The sequence below is a fragment of the Crocodylus porosus genome, unplaced genomic scaffold (assembly GCF_001723895.1).
Source record: "Crocodylus porosus isolate Cpor-Errol unplaced genomic scaffold, CroPor_comp1, whole genome shotgun sequence".
NCBI classification, from domain to species: domain Eukaryota; kingdom Metazoa; phylum Chordata; order Crocodylia; family Crocodylidae; genus Crocodylus; species Crocodylus porosus.
The window spans coordinates 235312703-235318747 of NW_017728886.1; positions in this window are offsets into that span (position 1 = coordinate 235312703).

The window sequence follows — 6045 nt, forward strand, 5'->3', positions numbered from 1 at the left end:
TTGCTGTCTCTGCATGAGTGCTCAGGTGAGTGCTGGGAGCATCCAAGGTGCCTGCCCTTATACTTCATTTTTTCAGCAAAAATTGCAACTTCACACAAAGGCTCAGTGTTTCCCCTGTCAAACTCCAGAAACACCACCTGTGTGAGGGAGGACAGTTCATGGCCAGGGGGCCACGCAGTTGCAGAGCACAGGAAGGATGTCCAGAGAGGCACTGAAGAAGCAAGGAGGAGATGCTGCAGTACTTGGTCATTACTTCTGAGTGCCAGGCACACATGGTTGACTCCTGGAGCTGCAGAAGTGGGATGAGAAGAGACTTCAGATGTGGAGTGGGGCACCCTCAGACCAGGGGGTGCCTACATCCAGAATGCTGAGGTGCAGGAATGGTGGCTCGAGATGGCCACCCACTGTTTTGAGGCAACCTGGCTGAGTCCCCATGTCAGGAGAGGGAGTTAATGGACAAGGTCCCGGACTGCTTAGTGGCCACTTATGACACCTCTGACTGGTCCAAGTGCTGTCTCCTAAAGACAGCCCATAGCACACTGAGTGAGGGCTGGAGGAAGAGGGTGCTGCCCATCCCCTGATAGCATGCAATGTCCTGCTCCAGGGAGTCTTCCCAGGGGTGACAGGAGGGACCCTGGATCTGAGGTTGGGGGGAGTGGTCCCCACTGTGCCCTGACTGAGAGCTACAGGAGTGGGAGGTAGACATGGGACAGGAGAAGTGGCATGAGGGAGCCAGCAACCCATGGTCCAAGGAAGCAGAAGGGCCCTGGCAGGGCCCACTCCAGCAGGAAGTGGTGGGGAGTGGATCAGGGTGCCTGGGCCCCAAGCCCAGGGACCTCTGTGGCACTGCTCTCCTCTCTGAGTTGATTTGGTGCTCTGGTGCTCCCCCCACCCTGGATGTCTCCCTGTGTACAGAGCCTCCCCCCAAGTGGTTCCAGGCGATTCCTGGTGGGGCACAAAAACACTTGAAACTTGGGGGAAAGCAAAGCCCATCAGCCTGTTAGGCCAGGCTGTCTCTGGGACAGTGGTTGGCATTGCACTCACCTGTCTCAGCTTGTTTACCTGCCAGGCAGAGGATTCAGAGGGGAGCTTTTCCACTCCCCATGGCCCCTCTTCTGGCTTGGGTTCAGGGGAGTGCTGCAGCCACAGCAGGGAGGGGCAGCCCATTTTCTCAGTCTTGTTACATGAGTTGGGCCTCAGGCACAGCCAAGGGTCGTGGGGTCAGGTCCTCGTGGGAAAAATTGAGCCCCAGAGGTGGGGGGTGAGGGTCCCATGAGGGAGTGCCAGGAGTCCACAGCCCCTGCTGCTTTGATGCCTCCTACCGTGTAGCTGCCTCCCCACCTCTCCCACAGCTGCCACCTGCCCTGGCCCTGCAGCCACATCCTGCCCTCACCCCACAGCCCTCTCAAGTGGACTGTGGGTCTGTGACCCATCTAGCTCCTACATAAAGAAGTCCCTGGTCTTCACTCCCAAGTGTGGGAATTTGTGTGCCTGGTCAAAAGCCCCCTTCCCCATGTCTCCCCTCCAAATTTCTGTGTTGAGTTCTGCCCCTGAAGCATTCCCTCTGACCTCAGCCCCCTTCCTGTTCCCTGTCCTAACCATCCCTCTGGTTATTTTGCTCCTTTCACAAACCTCCCCTGCCCCCACCTCACTCCAAAGGTTTGCTGGTTGGTGTCAATGGGAAGGGGGACCAAGCTGTGACACAAGCAACTTTCAGCAGGTTTGCTTTATTAAAAACAAGAAAAGTTTGACAATTGCGACATTGTAAACTGAGGCCCATGTCTTATAGTGCATTTCTCCACATCCTGGTGTGTGGCCCACAGGGGAAGGGTGGGGCGGAGGGGATGGTGTTAAAGCAGCAATGCTTGTGTATGGCACTGGCTGGGATGTAGGGCCAGAGGAGCATAGGGCAAGAGATCCATCACCCCGTGCCAGGGCACAGGCACTACAGGATTCAAAGCCCTCTGGTCCTACTCATTTGGGAAGCACTCCTGGTCCCCAAGAGCCAGGATATAGTTGGCTAGGGTTTTAGGGTCATGAACTCCCTGCTGCTGTGCAGTGCCAGTGCCTCCAACATCAGTGGGGGGGCTCGCTTTCTCTATTCTCCCTGTCATGGGCACCTGGTGCCACCTTAGGGGAGCACATGCCCCCCCCCCAGCAACCAGTCAGTGACAGGAGGGGGTCCCCTGTGGCTGACCCCACCGATTGAGGGTGGGTCTGGTGGGGCCAACTGCAAGATGCAAGAAGTGGCTGCGGCCACTTCTGAGAGCACCACAGCACTCCACTGCCCCAGCCACCGCTTGCAGGGAAGGCACTGGCACACCCGCCTGCCCCCCCCGCTCATCACCTAAGTGGCAAGTGCAGCTGGTCAGGGGTGCACTGGCTCTCTCAGGGGGTGAACGTGCACCCCCATGCGCCCCCTATACATCACCACTGCTCCCTGTGCTGTGAATGCAGGGCATACCATACCTGGTCTACACACTGTGACTCCTCTGCCCAGGCTTTGTGGAGGACTTCCCTGCTAGTCTTGCAGATGCTGTGGAGGATGCATGCAGCCATGACGAAGCATGGTAAGTTCTCATCCTCCTCCACCTCAAGGTGCGTGCTGAAGGCACACTCCAGTCATGTGATACCTGCTCAGGCAGTAGTTGAAGTGCTCCTGTCAGCAGTCCAGCTGCCCCGTGTAGGGCTTCATAAGCCAGGGCTTAAGGGGGTAAACTGAGTCCCTGATGATAAGAGGAAGGACGATGATGGCAACAATGATGAAAATGGGGACTTCTGGAGTGTAGCACCTTCTCTCCTTCATCTGAGGTAGTAGGGAGTTGCAGAGGACATGGGCATCACAGGCACTGCTCAGCCAGTGAAGAGTTGGGTGAAGCAACCCTGGTGGTCAACAACACCCTACAGGATGATGGAGAAGTAGCCTTTGCAGTTGATGAATGCCTAGGTCCCTTGAAGTGGTCAGAAACTGCTTGTGGGTGCTATCCACAGCCCTCACACAGTTAGGGAAGCCCCTGCAGATTGGCAAGATGGACAAAGTGGTTGGCCAAGACATTCTGGATGACCAGGTGTGCCTCCTGGATGGCATCTTGGGACCTGGACTTGTCCATGCTGAACTGGTTGGTGATAAAGCAGGGACTACCAGATGGGGTTAGCTTCATGATGGTGATAGCTGCCTGCTTCTCCAGAATGAGGGGTGCCTGGCGAACAATGTGGAGGCTACCTGGGCAACAATGTCCATGAAGGTGACCTGATGCATGCAGAAGGTTTGAACTCACTGTTCAGCATCTCAGGTGTCCAGAACAATCTGTTCCCGCTAATCACTGCTGGTGGGGAGTAGTGGTGGTGGCAGCATCCTAGTGCCAGCTTGTCTGCCCGCCCATCTCTTCCCCAAACTGGATCATTCTGTTCCACCACTTGAAAAGGTTTCTGACTGCTGGTTAAGACTATTAGCTTAGGGTGTCCAAGACAGGCTACTTCCAAACTGTAATATAATTTTAAAGGGGATTTTCAGGTTTTGGTTGGATTTTGCTTAAATTTATGACAATGGTGGTACTGAATTGTTACAGAATAATGTATAATAAAAAGGATGCAGGACATACTGGAGGAATTTTGTAATGATCTGAAATGAGCAGAGAAAGTGAGAGATAAGGACTTTTTTTGTGATGTATTTTATTGGACGAACTGAATGGTTGGGATAAAGCTAGACAAGTTTTTTAATGCAGTGCATTCTTCCTCAGATCACCTTGGTAGAAGATCACCTGAGGAAGAATGTCTTGCATTCAAAAGCTTGTCTAACTCTATCCCAGCTGTGCAGTTGGTTCAATAAAAACCATCACCCAAAAAATTCCTGCCTTACATAATTTCTGGACAATCATAGCTACAACATCACTCTAACACTGCCAGAGAAAGTGAGGAAGCTGTTAAGGCTTGTCCTAAACATACAAAATACAGCCCAAGTCAAGCTAAAGAGCTGATACTTGAGGCACAGAAAAATGCATCTCCTGAAGCAATGTAAATTTAGATTTGTTTATACTTGAGGGGAAAAAGTCTATGTATTCAACTATTAATTTCACTCCCATAAGACTATCTAATTAGAAAGTAATTGAGCTAAATATGTGATTATGCATATCAGATTAATTTTCCCTACATGTAATACACTTCATGTAGTAATGGCTGACAATGAGCTACATTTTAGTGGACGTACTTTAAGCAGTTATCGCCACAGTGGGATTTATCTCTGGTGAATAAGGAGATATTGTAGAAGGACTTATCCCTTAATGGAGATAATTGGTATAAAACAGTGTGAAATAATACAGTACAGACTGAAAAGGATACAGACTCTGATCTGTATGTGACATTGTTAAATTACAGAATAGCAGCAGTGAAGTATGGGTTATCACCTGCTGACACTTTGTGCAATGGAAAACTGAAAACAAGAATACCTGAGTACTTATATCAGTCAGTAGTGACTGGCAGATTTGTATAAGAAACCAGATAAGGCAGAACAAAATAGTGTGATTTAGAGTCCCCATAGCTACTATTACTGCATAAAAATGGTGATGCCTCTCCAGTGGGAAATAATAGCTACAACTACCCATAGCACTGATGCCACAAAGGGTAGCCCATGATCACATGATGCTGTTACTCTGGACAAACAAATGTTGAAAAGAAACCAGTGACAACTCTTCCAAATCCCAGAAAGAGTGGGGATGAGGGACACTCAGTCGGTTGTCTTTCTCAAAACAGTCTCAGACATACAGTGAGCACTACAGGATAAAACAACTGAGTCTTAAGATGTGGTGCAACCAGGGCTAATGTACAGGCAACCCCCGCTTAGTGCTCTTAATTGATTCCTGAAAAACCCAGCGTTAAGTGAAACAAGTGTTAAGCGAAACTGAAAGTATATGACAACCCGAGACAGTGACCACACTTATTTTTAATGACCCAAGGTGGCAACCATGAGTGTTATTAGAAAACCCTCTGAGCACTAAATAAAATCAGATATCAATTTCAAATATGCACTATAGTGAAATGGTGCTAAGTGATACAGCCTTAAGTAGGGGCTGGCTGTACTTAGCTTTTCCTGACATCAGTGTGGTTGAAATCTCAAGGGACACCACAGATCTATGTGGCAGCACAAGATGCCTTAGACATCTGGGGTCCAGAAGCATGGCCACCTCCCCATGTGAGGTCTACTCCCTTTTGGGGTCTCTGGTGCGCCGGCTGGAGGAGCTCCAGGCTGCAGTCCGGAGACTGCTTGCCATCGGGGATGGTGAGCGGGAGATAGACTCCTACTGCCAGGCCCTGCATCTCCAGAAATGGAGGGTAGACCAAGATCACCTCCCAGGACAAGGGAGGACTCGGGGACCTCCCATTCTGTCCAGCCAAGGGGTTGGACCAATGTGATCAAAGGCCCCAAGGTATGAACCTCTTGCAGCCTCAGCAGAGCCTGCTAAGCTGCCAGATCGTGCAGGCAACACAGGCTTAACTGTAGCTACCATTCTCACTCTCCCTAAGACAAAATGCAAAGTGTTTGTCTTGGGAGACTCCATCCTGAGGGGTACTGATGGACCAATCTGCCGCCCTGACCCCTTATCCCGGGAAGTCTGGTGCTTCCCGAGAGCCTGTATCTGAGACATTGCGGAGAAGATCCCTGAGATCCTCTGGCCCACTGACCACTACCCTATGCTCCTTATCCATGTGGGCACGAATGACATGGCTCGGAGCAATCCCAGCCAGGTCATGAAATGCTACAAGGATCTGGGAACGGGGTTAAGGGGTTGGGGGCGCAGATGGTGTTCTCATTGATCCTCCCAGTCTCGGGCTATGGGCTGAGGAGGGAGAGGAGGATTGAGGTAGAAAACCAAAGACTGCAGTGGTGGTGTTATTGGGAAAGCTTTAGCTTACATGACCACAGTCCGCTCTTTGGGACTACAGGCCCATCAGCCTGACTTCTATCCCAGGGAAGATCCTAGAAAAGAATGTAGCAAAACCCCTAGTTTTTCTTTTTTTCTTTTAAAATGCATTCCCTACCCTTCCCCA